Raw genomic sequence first — 13,527 nt, forward strand, 5'->3', positions numbered from 1 at the left:
GTTCATCTTGGTGTCTTTGAGTTGATCTTTCAAGGTGAGGATTTCATTCAAATTGTTGACCTCATACATGCCGACTACCTTATCATACATGTCTTTAGACCTTCTCAAGTTTCCAACATATGCAAGTAGATTATCTTGTAATCCATCAACTATAATTTGTTTTTTTTCAACTCACCTTTCTTGTGCTTGTTCTTGGCAGCAGCGGATGCATTCTCCGGAGGCTCAGGTACCTTTCCTTGAATGTAGTCCAAAACATCATTGTTATCAACTATGATCTCCAACCTAACTTTCCATGCAACAAAATTAGATGAGTCACCCAACTTCTCATCACTCTTGAAGTAGGAAGTCATCTTGACTTTGACTAGATCAGTTCTTTCAACTTTCCAAAGATGAGTGCTTCAAGGCTTGTCTCCTTTTGGGCTTGTCCTTCACCTTAGCTTTGATACCATGTTAAATTTTCAGATTGTTCTATGCTATGTCAATTACTTTAGCCGAATTCCAAACTTCAATTAGCAATATTTCCAATTACAATTAGTCTTTCCATTCATCAACAATAATTGAAGATAGAACAATATATGCAATGACAAAGAAGACAATCAGCACATCAACAAGAGACACTAGGGAAAAAAACCCATTAGGGGGAAAACCCTTTGAAATTCTTCTTTTATTAGATTGTCACAAAATGTTTAGTAGAGAGTATAATGAGCCCAATACAATGTGATCAGTAATACAACTCAACAACTTCAGAAACCGGTTTGCAGTGGCAGAATATATCAAAGACAACTTGATTCAGACAGCTTCAGAAAACTTCGGATGATGGTCAACTATAGTCAAATCCCTGGACGCTCCCTTCAGGTTAGCGTGCGTGCATTTGTAGCTTCCTAGATGTTGTCTTAACCATAGCATGCGTGCGTCTAGGGCCAAAATTTCCTAGTTCTGTGCCAATGTCCGTAACATAAACCCTAATTTTGCGTGAGCTTCGGATCTAAGACTTTGGACCTCTGTACGACCTTTTCCTTCGTCAATGTGTCCAATTGAATTAGATAGAAGAGAAGAAGCTGCTTGATGTTGTGATATCCAATGAGCTTCTAGGTCACTTGTATTTATAGGCTTTTAGGGGTTGTCCAACAATGTCCATTTGATGTTGAGGCTGACCTGTCCAAGTGTGCATGAGAGTGAAGCCGACCTGATCCAATATCCATGAGTGGGTGCACAAAATCAAAACCCAACTTCTGCTTGTTCGAACGAGGTGATATTTAGGTCGATTTTGGTCCTCTCGAAAAGAGGAATTCAATGCCATCATCATCTCCATCAAATGAGTAGTCCAAGTAGAGTTTGACCACAATTTCATATTTTTAACACTTCAACTTAAGGAGAATTACAATGATGAAAAGAGCTTTACAATATCCAATTTCTCCTCAAGGTACAAGGCTAACCCACTTATAATTTGATTTCAAAAGCCTCCAAAACAAATACTTCAGATCTCCAAGGTTCTCGACCTTCAACAAGGATTAATGTATCCCCCAAATGTTAACGACCCAAGCATAAAGAAGCCTCCAAGGGCTCTTGGCCTAGTCCAAAAATTTAATCAAAAAATTTGGAATTAATTTTTATTTTATTTTATTTTAAAGTGAATTCATTAAGGCTCAGGATCCTAAACTCTTCAATTTTTTTTTTGAAAACCCTCCTCTAAATTGCCATTCACAATAGGTGAAAAGAGATTCCTTTAGGAGCTCTCGACCTTGAGGGTAGAGACCTAAAACAATTATGCAGCTTCTCCAAAAATTTGAAAAATAATTCCAAGCCTTCATGAATGAATTTCTTTGCCAAATTTTTTGATGAAATCCCTGCCAAAAAATCACACTATCACTACAAAACAAGGGTTAATGGATATGAAACAAAAACCAAGGAATTAAATGCTTAAGTATTTGCAACCTAGCAAAACATTAATGCCTACCCTTGTGGCCCAAAACAAAATTAACGCCTACCCCTAGTGGCCTTCACAAAAAAAATTATTTGAGCTACAGAAAACCAAAACCCCAATCAAAACCCTCTGAAAACAGTTCGCAGAAAATCTATAATTTGAAAAGCCTTGAGGAAATTACGATCTGGAGGCAAAAAGGGCCTCCAAACCCTTGCAACCTCGAGGAGATGCTAAAAATTGATAGACAACCCCTAAAAACATGATCTTTTCAAAATAAACCCTCCGCTAGGCTAGATGAGGGCTTAGACTCTTAGAAATTGATTTCTCCTTGATAGATCCACCTACAAAAATAAGTCTATACCAAACCCTTACACCTCCTCTTCAGATCTGCAAATAAACTATATGCTCAAGACAAAGTATATACAAGCGTTATACAAGTAAAATATTTACAAAATTATTTACAAATCTACAAAGGCTAAATCGATGGAATATGAGTACAACTCGGTTCCATGATTAGCAAATAATAACTCTATATTAGCAGATCTATTCAATTAAGCACTTTAGATGAGAAAAATAGATGAAGATTAATAAGTTTTTTTCCCAAGCAATGACTAAGAAGTTCCTACAACACTCGTTAGATAAATCTTTGGGGAGAGACAAAGTAGGCTCTTCAATCTTTGTCTTGGGAGTTGGCTGGTCCAACCAAAGACTTCCCCTCACGCCCAAGATCTGAAAGTGATTGATCTCTACACACTTAAAATACAATTGTTAAATCACAAGGGTCAAATAACAAAATTGAAAGAACAGATCTAGAGATACCTGCTAGACCTATTAAATTCAAAATTGATTCTCTAACCCAAAAACTAATGCAAGATACCTGTGCAAATAGTTAGTCCACAACTGGCTAGTGAAATAACAATATATCAATTTAGATCCAGTAGAGTATTAAAAACATTATTCAGAATACATTACCATAGAGGAAAGAAGAGAAACACCACCATGAATGAACCCCAAAGACTTTTGCTTTATTATTCCAGGAAAAATTACAGATTCTAGCAGAGCTTCTCTAGTCAAGAGCTTGATTACAATGTGTTACAATGAGGAGCCTTGAGCTCAATTTATAGAAAAATGAGAGATCTAGATCCCTCTCCAAGTGAAAAATGGCTAGGTGCACAAAGTTGACTTGATCCCGGGGAAAACGGCTAGTTGAAAGGTTGATCCATGTCAAATTAATCTCGACCCTTGATTGCCTTGAGAAAAAATTCGATCTCCTTGATGATGAGTTGGAATGGACCAAAAAATAATTTTTCTAATTCCTTTTCTCGAAAATCCCTCATTCAATTTAACCACCTTGGTCCACAAATTCGATTTTCCTTAAAAAACCAATTTTTCTGGGAATTAATTCCTTTTTTCTGGCCCAATGAATTTTTCTGGGAATTAATTCCTTTTTTTTGGCCCAATGAATTTTTCTAGGACTTTTCCTTCCCTGATTTGTGGAGATTCATTACTTGGAAAGGGCACATTCCTTTTTTAATATTTTTCACTTGGAGAGAATTTTATTTTTCTCTCATTTTAATTTTTTGACCATTTTTTGGCTAATTATTTTGCCATTTTTTGCCAGAAAATAGAAAATAAGACTCTAGAGGGGTATAAACATATTTTTCCACCCTCAAAGTGTGTCTAAATAGAAATTTTAGGCGATGAGGTCTAATTATGATTACTCATACCACCTATAACTTCTATAGACAACACTTTTTTACATCTTTACATCAAATATTACATAAAAATCCCGTTTAGAAGGGGAAATTTGACAATTAAAAACTGACCCCTAGACACAACCAAAATTTTCAAAACTTTAGGCATGATATATTATGGTAGTTTACATCGAATGTATACACTAGGACTCACTTAAGAATCTACCATCAAGCCCCACTCTAGCTTTGGGGTATGTTTGGGAAAAAAACTCAACCAATTATTTGCAGTTGAAAAACACAAATAATTAGCCGAGGGAAAAAAAAACTCCCTAGAGTGAAACTCTCTAGAAAAAATTCTTAAGCTTACCTAAGTGTGTTACATGGCTTCATAAACATATTAGAATCATTTTTACATAATGGCCCACAGGGTTGCAGAATTTGGATTACATTTGAAGTCCAGAAGCTAAATGAAGATGATGAAATCTGATTTTTTTTAACTGGTTTAACCATGTGTTCTGCTCATGGGGTAGATGACACTTGGTGGTCAACAACCCCCTTAAGTATGGGGTAGTTCGTCGCCCATCAGGGGTTGGGAAATGCAACGGTTCCTTGTCTTCTATGAGATAGGGAAACATTGACCCAGAGGGCTGCAGAATTTGGATTACATTTGAAGTCCAGAAGCTGAATGAAGATGATGAAATCTGATTTTTTTTTAACTGCTCTGACTATGTATTCTGCTCATGGGGTAGATGACACTTGGTGGTCAACAACCCCCTTACATATGGGGTAGTTCGTCGCCCATCAGAGGTTGGGAAATGCAATGGTTCCTTGTCTTCTATGAGATAGGGAAACATTGACCTAGGAATCGGGTGATGACCATATGAGTGAGGTAGAGCTCATGTTTGGCTTTTGACCACATGATAATTTGAATGTCTTGACCATCCTTTGCATTTTATTATTCTTTACTTTTCTTATGTGGCTATCATATGCTCTTTCTATTTATTTTAGCTACATCAACCTCCCAGAGTACATTTCCAGGTCCTATCTAAGCATGAGAATGTGTGGGTGCCAAATCTCAATGAACTAGTGGTCAGTTGAACCCAAAGAATGGAGGTGGAATAGGGGCTTGTAATGTAAGATGGAAAATGGTAAGTATGGAATACAAAGAGATGGGACTATGCTATCTCAATCATGGCTTCCAAGTAGGATTGAAAATTAACCCCCCATTTAAGGTGAGGGAACAAGATCTCGGCCAAAACCTTTCTTTCTTCCAAGTTACCCCATAATCCATGTCAAATTCCCAAATAAAAACAAGCATAAGCACCCGATTACAAAATGAATAAAGTATCTTTTGATCAGAAGCCCACCTTCCAACATGTGCTCTTGTCAAATGGGCGAGGAAACATATGACTAATGTAGGTGGCAGAGATATAAGTGGCACATCATCATCGACTACTAGTGATTGTCGGGGACTGTTGGCTATAAGAGAAAAAATTCTCCTATGGGGTCACCCTTTGGGTAGGTAACAGGTTTTCTCCAAATATCTTGGTGACATATCATTGGCATCAATCATGTTATTAACATTCAAACAATGGACACATTACTAACACTCTGGCTCCTTTCAATGGTTTCAATCCAATTTTCCGTGGAAATAGTGTAACTTTGGCCCACCATATTAATTTGTTCACTTGTCCCAGCCATATCCCCTTCAACAATCCGACAATATAAGGGACAAGTATATTCTTCATGAAAATCTTTGCAAGGCCTACAATAAGGGTGGGTTTGGTGGTCCCCCATATTTGTAGATTCAAGAGGATTAAGTGGCCTTTGATCTGGAATATTCCCTTTCTTTTGCTATCTATCATTAGGCCTCTGTGGAAATCAACTTGCTTGTGACCTTTCCATAGCAGCCAATCTATTTTGTATAGCATTCGTTTGGTTCGCATGGTTATCTCTATAGTCTTTATTTACTGAGGTAGCTCTTGGATGGGGTCACTTGCTACTTCCTTAACTTTAGATTTACTCTTTGAAGTATTTCCTCTTGTAAAACTAGGAAGATCCGACTTGCCTAAAGCTTGCCTATATTTCTTTATCTTCTCAGCCAAACTTTAGGTGTTCCTCAAAGTTGCAGGTTCCTTTCCCCTCAACTAATATGAGGTATCTGTATTGAATGCATCAATATAATATATGAGAATATACTTCTTTGGAGGTTAATGTCTTGGGGAAGACTTCACTATATCATTGAACCTTTTTGTAAATTCCTCTATGGTCTCATTTTCATTCTTTCTAATTCCGCTCACAATAGCTAATAGGTGACGATTTTCCTTTTTATCTCCCCACTTATTGTTGAAAGCATCAATGATTTGCTTTAAATTTGCAAAGGATTTAGCATTAACTTCTGTAAACCAATCCAAAGCATCCTCCTCCAAAGACAATACAAATAACTTCTTCTTTACATCCTCTTGATTTGTGTTGTTGCACCATTTACTTATGCAAAGATTGAAGTTGCTTATGTGTATTTTCACACTTATTGCATTATTACCCTGAAAGGGGAGCAATTTCTGTATAGCTTTGTCAGGAATTTGATGAGGATACCCATTAATGTTAGAAAAATCACATGAAGCAAATAAATCATCCATTTCTTCCACTTGACTATTATTAGCTTCAAAAAGGTGGAGATCAGAGATTGATTTCTATCCAAGATTTGCAAGGAGTCTACGAGAAGAGAATCTGTTAAATCTCCTTCTATAAACCCTTTCAAGTGAGGAAATTGATGGGTTATTAAAAATTTGACCGTTCTTTTGACATTTTATGATATTTTTTGTCCTTCATAAATGACATGTAATTTCAACAATTTACAATTTTTTTAACAGTATTTTCTCAAATTACCCTTCTAGGACAAGTTTGAACTCCTTAGAAGGGCTAGGAAGGGTTCAATTTTGATTGCTGACCACCACCACCCCAAGGCATGAGAATACAATGGTATCTTAGCTTAAATTATCACTTCCACATGAGGCATGAGAATCCAATGGTAGCTTAAGCTGTCTGAACCTAAATAATCATCACCACTTTGAGGCATGAGAATCCAATGATAGTTTTAGCTTAGATAATCACTACCACCCCCAAACACACAAAAATCCAATGGTAGCTTAGCATAGATAATCACTGTCACCCCCCAGGTACAAGATCCAAATGATTGCCAACTTAGTGATTGGATGCCATAGTAGTGTTGCTATAGCCAACAAATTCTTCAGTTTGTCATTAGACCACGAGTTCATATACCAAAGTGGCCATTCTAAGAGACCAACTATTTCAAATTGAAGCATAAACCTACTTGGTTCATGATAAGGAATAGATGAATACTTGCAGGCAAGTTTTCTTAGACTTGGAGTAATATGCTTTTTGAATCCTTATACCCTAGAGTGATATTTGTAGGCCATCAAAATAAAGTTGGTAGGTATTTAAATTGAAATAAGTATGGTTGGAGCTTTAATCTCGCCTTTTTTTTTCCAAGGAAAATGTTTTAGGATCCTCCTCACTTCCTTGGAATACTAGATGGAGGTTTGTTCAATTGCCAGCCACAATTGCGGTTGGTTATCCTCAAGGACTCAAATGAGTTCAAATCTGTGACCTTCCTATCGAAAGCATGACTTGGGTGGATGGTTCAACCAATTGAGCTAACAGTTGGGGCTTGCTTCAATCTTACTTGAGTTCCACTTCTTCAAATTGTATAAAGTAGATTTTGAATAGGATTCACTATAAGTATCTGTAATGAACAAAATTCGTATATGCAGCGGAGTAAGCTTCAAAATACTTTGAAGACGTAAACATCCATTGTAGGACAAGTAATGTATATTAAATATTGTATAAGAGTTGATGTGAGATGATTATACTGAGGGTGAGGACCTGCTTATATACCCTAGGCAGGTACCTTTTCACCAATAGTTATGTCTTTAGGGACACACGTTTTCATTAACTAGTTATTAATTAATCATTATATATTACTATTATTGTTTTACATTATTTGTATTATTTTATATATATTTTTATTCATAACATTGCCTTCCTCTTCAAAAAGTTTTGTCCTTAAAGCTTACTGATGAAAGGGCTTGATCTCTTTTCTCGTTTTGAATATCTTCTCATCTTTGAACTTTCATCTTTGTTGATACAAGACGATATGATGCTTTGAGTGCTAAAAAAATTGTCAGACTGGGAATGGATTAGACCATTGTTATGAAACCAGCTCACAAAAGATAGAAAAGATAGATCAATGCCTTAGAATTCAGCCTCTTCGAGGGGGCAACCTCCTTTACATTACACAAATGAACAATTCTTCGATGATTCAAATGACAAAACCTCCTTTCTATATATAGGAGTCTAAGGGGTCACAATATAACCAAGCCGACCTAACAATAATAATATAAAGGCACAAAAATAACAATAGAGGGATTCTATGGGGCACAGTAATAACAATATGGGGACAATAGGGGCACAAAAATATTAATAAGGGATACAACTACAATAGTAATGGGGGAATCACTAGTATTATAGGGACCCAACATGCCCCTCTCCTTCAAAAAAGTGTTGTCCTCAATGCTTGAGTAGTTCTGGATGCTTCTGTATAAAATTCTCATCCTCCCATGTGGAATTGTCAGCGGATAAGTTCTTCCACTTGATGAGATACTCCGAAATTGATCGATTTCGTAGCTGTCGAGTTCTTGTTTCTATGGCTGCTTTCGGTTCCAATATAATCTTTCCTTCCTTGTCAAGTTCTGGCAATATTGTTTGAACTGGGAGCTTGTTGCCTATAACCTTCTTTAAACATGAAACATGGAAAACTGGGTGTACTCGAGAAGTTGCAGGAAGCTCCAATTTGTATGCCATAGTACGAATCTTTTGCAACACCTTGTACGAACCATAATACTTTGGTGATAATTTATTATCCTTTTTAGCTTGCTTGAGGGACATTTGTTTATATGGTTGTAGCCGTAGGAATACCCAGTCACCTACATCAAAACTTCTTTCGCTGCGATGTTGATCTGCCTGTTGTTTCATTCTATTCTGCGCCAACACGAGGTTATCCTTTAAGAGTTGGAGAACTTGTTGTTGCTCGATGTGATGTTGCACTGCTTGAACCTTAGAATTTTTTCTTAAATATGATGTGATGGATGGTGGTTGATATCCATAAAGTGCCATAAATGGGATCATTTTTGCTGCAGTATGGAAGGAAGTGTTATACCACCATTTAGCCAGAGGCAACCATTTGACCCATTGTGTCTATTTATCAGATACAAAGCAACGAAGATATCCTTCCAAACATTTGTTTACTATCTCAGTTTGCCCATCAGATTGAGGATGATAAGATGAGCTATGGGCTAACTGAGTACCAAGACAAGAAAATAATTCTATCCAAAAGTTTCCAGTGAAGATGGGATTTCTGTCACCTACAATAATCTTTGGGTTTCCATGTAGCTTTTGAATTGTTTCCATAAATGCAGTAGAAACTGTACTGGCTTTAAATGGATGTGATAATGCACAAAAGTGTGCATACTTGGTAAGTCTGTCAACTACCACCATGATGACACTCTTTCCTTCAGACTTGGGTAAACTTGTGATAAAATCCATTGAAACCTCTTCTCAACGTTGGCTTGGAATGGATAAAGGTTGTAATAGACCTGGGGTCTTAATTGTTTCAACTTTATTTTGTTGGAAAACCAAACATTCTGCCACAAACTTTTGAATATCTGATTTAAGGCCATCCCAAAAAAATTCCTTCTTAACTCTGTGGTAAGTTTTTAAAAATCCTGAGTGCTCTCCTAAGGGAGAAGTGTGCAATTCCATAAGAATCTTTTGTTTGAGTTGGGAATTCTTACAGAGGTATAAGCGATTTTTGTACCATAACGAATCATTTTTCCAGCTAAATGTATCAGATGTACTGGAATCTTGTTGTAACATTCGAATAAGTGCCCACACTTCTTCGTCATTCTTCCATTCCTCCCTTGCTTCATTTATCCAATCTGGTTGGATAATAGAAATGGCGCACAACAATGCTTCCACATCCTCATCCTTTCTTGAGAGTGCATCTACCACAACATTTTGCTTCCCTTTTTTGTAGATGATTTCAAAGTCATAATCCGACATCTTTGTCTCCCATTTTTGTTGTTCTTCAGAGGATAATCTTTGTTCTAAAAAGTATTTAAGGCTACCATGATACATTTTTACCTTGAAGTGTCTTCCCATTAGGTAGGGTTGCCATTTCTTAAGTGCATGTAGTATTGCCAACGTTTCCTTCTCATAAATAGCTTTGTGTAAATACTTTCCCTTGATTGGACAACTTTAAGAAGCAATGGGTCTTTCATCTTGCATTAAAACAACACCAATTCCATTTCCTGAAGCATCACATTCCATAATAAAGGTTTTTGTGAAGTCTGGTGTAGCTAAGATCGGTGCTTGGCACATTGCCTCTTTAAGATGTTCGAAGGCCTTTGTTGCTTCTGGAGTCCATGAAAATGCATCTTTCTTCAATAATGTTGTTAGAGGTGTTGCTATTCTCCCATAATTCTTAACAAACTTGCGATAATACCTTGTCAACCCGAGAAATCCTAGCAGATGCTTTATGGATGTGGGCATTTTCCATTCCTTAATGGCTTTAATTTTGCTAGGGTCTACCTTAACACCTTCATGAGATACAATATGACCCAGATATTCCATAACTTGTACTCCAAAGAAACATTTGGAGCTTTTTGCATATAATTGTTTCTCCTCCAATAGTTGTAGCACCCTGTCAACATGTTCAACATGATCCTTCCAAGACTTGCTGTAGATTAGTATATCATCAAAAAATACTAACACAAATTTTCTAAGGAAGGGTTTGAAAATGGAATTCATCAAACCTTGAAATGTAGAAGGTGCATTGGTAAGGCCAAAAGGCATGACCAAAAATTCATAATGACCCCTATGACCCTTTTTTTCACTTTGTAGGAGCTCGATATTGAATCTGATGTATTTCTGTAATTTCGGATCATCTAGTTCTGAAATTGCGACCTGCAGTAGCCCTCTGCGTCCTCTTTCCAATGCCACCAGTTTGATCGAATTTAGATTCTCTAAGAAAGAGTTATGCACAATCTCCCAAGATGACTTGATTATATACCTTTTCAGAAGAGCGAAATTGTATAAAGTGTCACGTGTCGCTGTTTTGACCTTTGGGTCTAAAAAATATACACAGGAAACTACAGTTCGTCCTCTTTTGTAACTTCTTACGAAATTTCAATCTGATGCTCAAAACAAAAGTTATGACGATTTTCCCCAGGTCACCTATTTGGAATGTAATTCAAGAGTCTGCAAAAAAGCCAACTTCCTCAGATCACATCTCTGCAAATATAGCGCGAAAAGCTCTAAATTTTGGACCCGAGGTTTAGAATGATTTCGGCCCAAATGGGTTTTTTTTTTAGCGTCTAAAACGTCACAGAAAAAAGTTATAGCGCAAATGCCACGATGACCTGTTTGGAGCAGCGAAACCCTAGAATCCAAAGTTCTGATACCAAATGTTATGAAACCAGCTCACTAAAAGATAGAAAAGATAGATCAACTCCTTAGAATTCAGCCTCTTTGAGGGGGCAACCTCCTTTACATTACACAAATGAACAATTCTTCGATGATTCAAATGACAAAACTTCCTTTCTATATATAGGAGTCTAAGGGGTCACAATATAACCAAGCCGACCTAACAATAATAATATAAAGACACAAAAATAACAATAGAGGGATTCTATGGGGCACAGTAATAACAATATGGGGACAATAGGGGCACAACAATGTTAATAAGGGGTATAACTACAATAGTAATGGGGGAATCACTAGTATTATAGGGAGTCAGGGACCCAACAACCATCCTAGATTAACCTTTTGTGGAATTTTCCGATCACTGGAATCTTGAAATAAATTGTTATCATAGGACTAGATTTTGCAAACCTCTGTATTCTTTGGAACACAAATCTGTTGTTTCCGTTCTAAATGCTTCAAATATATACACTGACTTAGTTGTCTACTCTTATGTTTGGGATGTCGATAAGGAGTTCTATTGGTTGGATTTCCCCTTATCATGTGTGGTAATTTCCTCATTTACTCGGGTATTGCTGTTGTTGAGTTGGCTACAAAACCATCACTTGGAATTTCCATTGTTTGAACTGAATTATCTGGATTGGTTTTAACCTATGTTGCACGAAACTTCTAGCAACCTTACGTTTCGGGACGTACCCGTACCCAAAACTCCGAAACTCGACCGAAACCTGACCGAAACTCGACCATTATGTAATTGTCTATGAGAGTTAATATAGACTTGGTTTTCCTTCTAAATTGTCATCTATGGGTCTTATTCCCTTTTTTCTTGCAAGATAATGCATTATTCACTTATATATATATATATATATATATATATATATATATATATATATATATAAAACATATATGGCGTTTCAGCCAACATTTCGGCCGACATTTCCATTTTTGGTTGGTGACGTTTCTAAACGTACTCGTTTGGGAAACTCCGAAATGTTTCGGCGTTTCGTGCAACTTAGGCTTTAACTTCTATAGGTTTCTCTTCTTCTTGATTTGTGATATTGAATGGATTGGTATTTATTCCTTTATCTTCAACTTGGACTGAAACGACTGGAGACTTCAATACTTCTTCTTGAGTAAGTTGTTTTAACTTGTCATTTAGTGACTTTTTGTCACTTTTAAGCTTCTTTATTTGCGTAAGTAGGGCTTGGTTATGATTCCTTAGACATGAAAGTTCGTCATTTTCTGAATCGTTGACTTTGTCCTTAGTATAATTCTCTTTATCTTTTGTACTTTTGATTTGTTCAAATAACCTTTGATTAAGGGTTTTTAAGTGAAAATTTTCTTCTTCCTTCTTCGATAATTTCTCGTTGAATTTCTTCTTAGAACTTTCATTTTCTTTCTTTAATTTTTGCTTCTTAACCTTGGACTTTTTGATCTGTTCAAGTAATTTTTGATTATAGTCCTTTAGGTGCAAAATTACCTCGTCCTTCTCTTTTGACTTATTGTAAAATATGTCTTCGAGATCTTTATATTTCTTTTCCAAAGCATTTTTTTGTTGTTCAAGCTTTGCGAATTCTTCCTCTAATCTTTTTATTTGTGTCCATGTATTACCCTCATGTTCTTCGGTGCTAAATAATCTTCCACACGCTGCACAACATAAATTGCACTTTTTTTGAATATATGTATATCCAATTTCGTTTAGACAAAATGGACATTTAGTCCAAAATAATGATTGTTGTATGGAACTCATCTTATGTGGGCTTTGATACCAATGTAATGAACAAATTTCACATACTTGAGAAATGATCTGATACCAATGTAACGAACAAAATTCATATACACATCGGAATAAGCTTCAAAATTTTTCGAAAACGTAAACATCCATTGTAGGACAAGTAATGTATATTAAATATTGTATAAGAATTGATGTGAGATGATTACAATGAGGGTGAGGGCCTGCTTATATATCCTAGGCAGGTACCTCTTCACCAATGGTTATGTCCTTGTGGTCACACCTTTTCATTAACTAGTTACTAATTAATCATTATTTATTACTATTATTGTTTTACATTATTTGTATTATTTTATATGTATTTTTATTCATAACAGTATCCATTATGCTTATCTAATTTCAAATTGGTCTTGCTTTTCTACCCAAGTTAAATCAGAGCTAAAATTCAAAGGTGTAAAAGTGACTTGATAGATTAACCATCTGCTAAAGCAGAGTGTAATCTTTATCTTGTGTTTCCTTCCACTCTAGTGCATATTACGTTGCATCTAGGGCATGCTGTTTTACTTCACTTGCTTTTGGTAGGATTTGAATCAGAAATTACGAGGAAAACTGCCAAA

General features: G+C 36.2%; 1 protein-coding gene across 5 annotated transcripts in view; it reads left to right on the forward strand.

Moving 5' to 3' along the window:
* LOC149200111 (putative prolyl 4-hydroxylase 3) overlaps positions 1-13,527 on the forward strand; it is a 79,948-nt gene that overhangs the window by 26,010 nt on the left and 40,411 nt on the right. The gene's annotated exons all lie outside the window — the stretch shown is intronic.

Source organism: Pinus tabuliformis, chromosome 2_1 (assembly GCF_031772625.1).
Source record: "Pinus tabuliformis cultivar Carrire ecotype Pingquan chromosome 2_1, CPIR1, whole genome shotgun sequence".
Lineage (NCBI taxonomy): Eukaryota > Viridiplantae > Streptophyta > Pinopsida > Pinales > Pinaceae > Pinus > Pinus tabuliformis.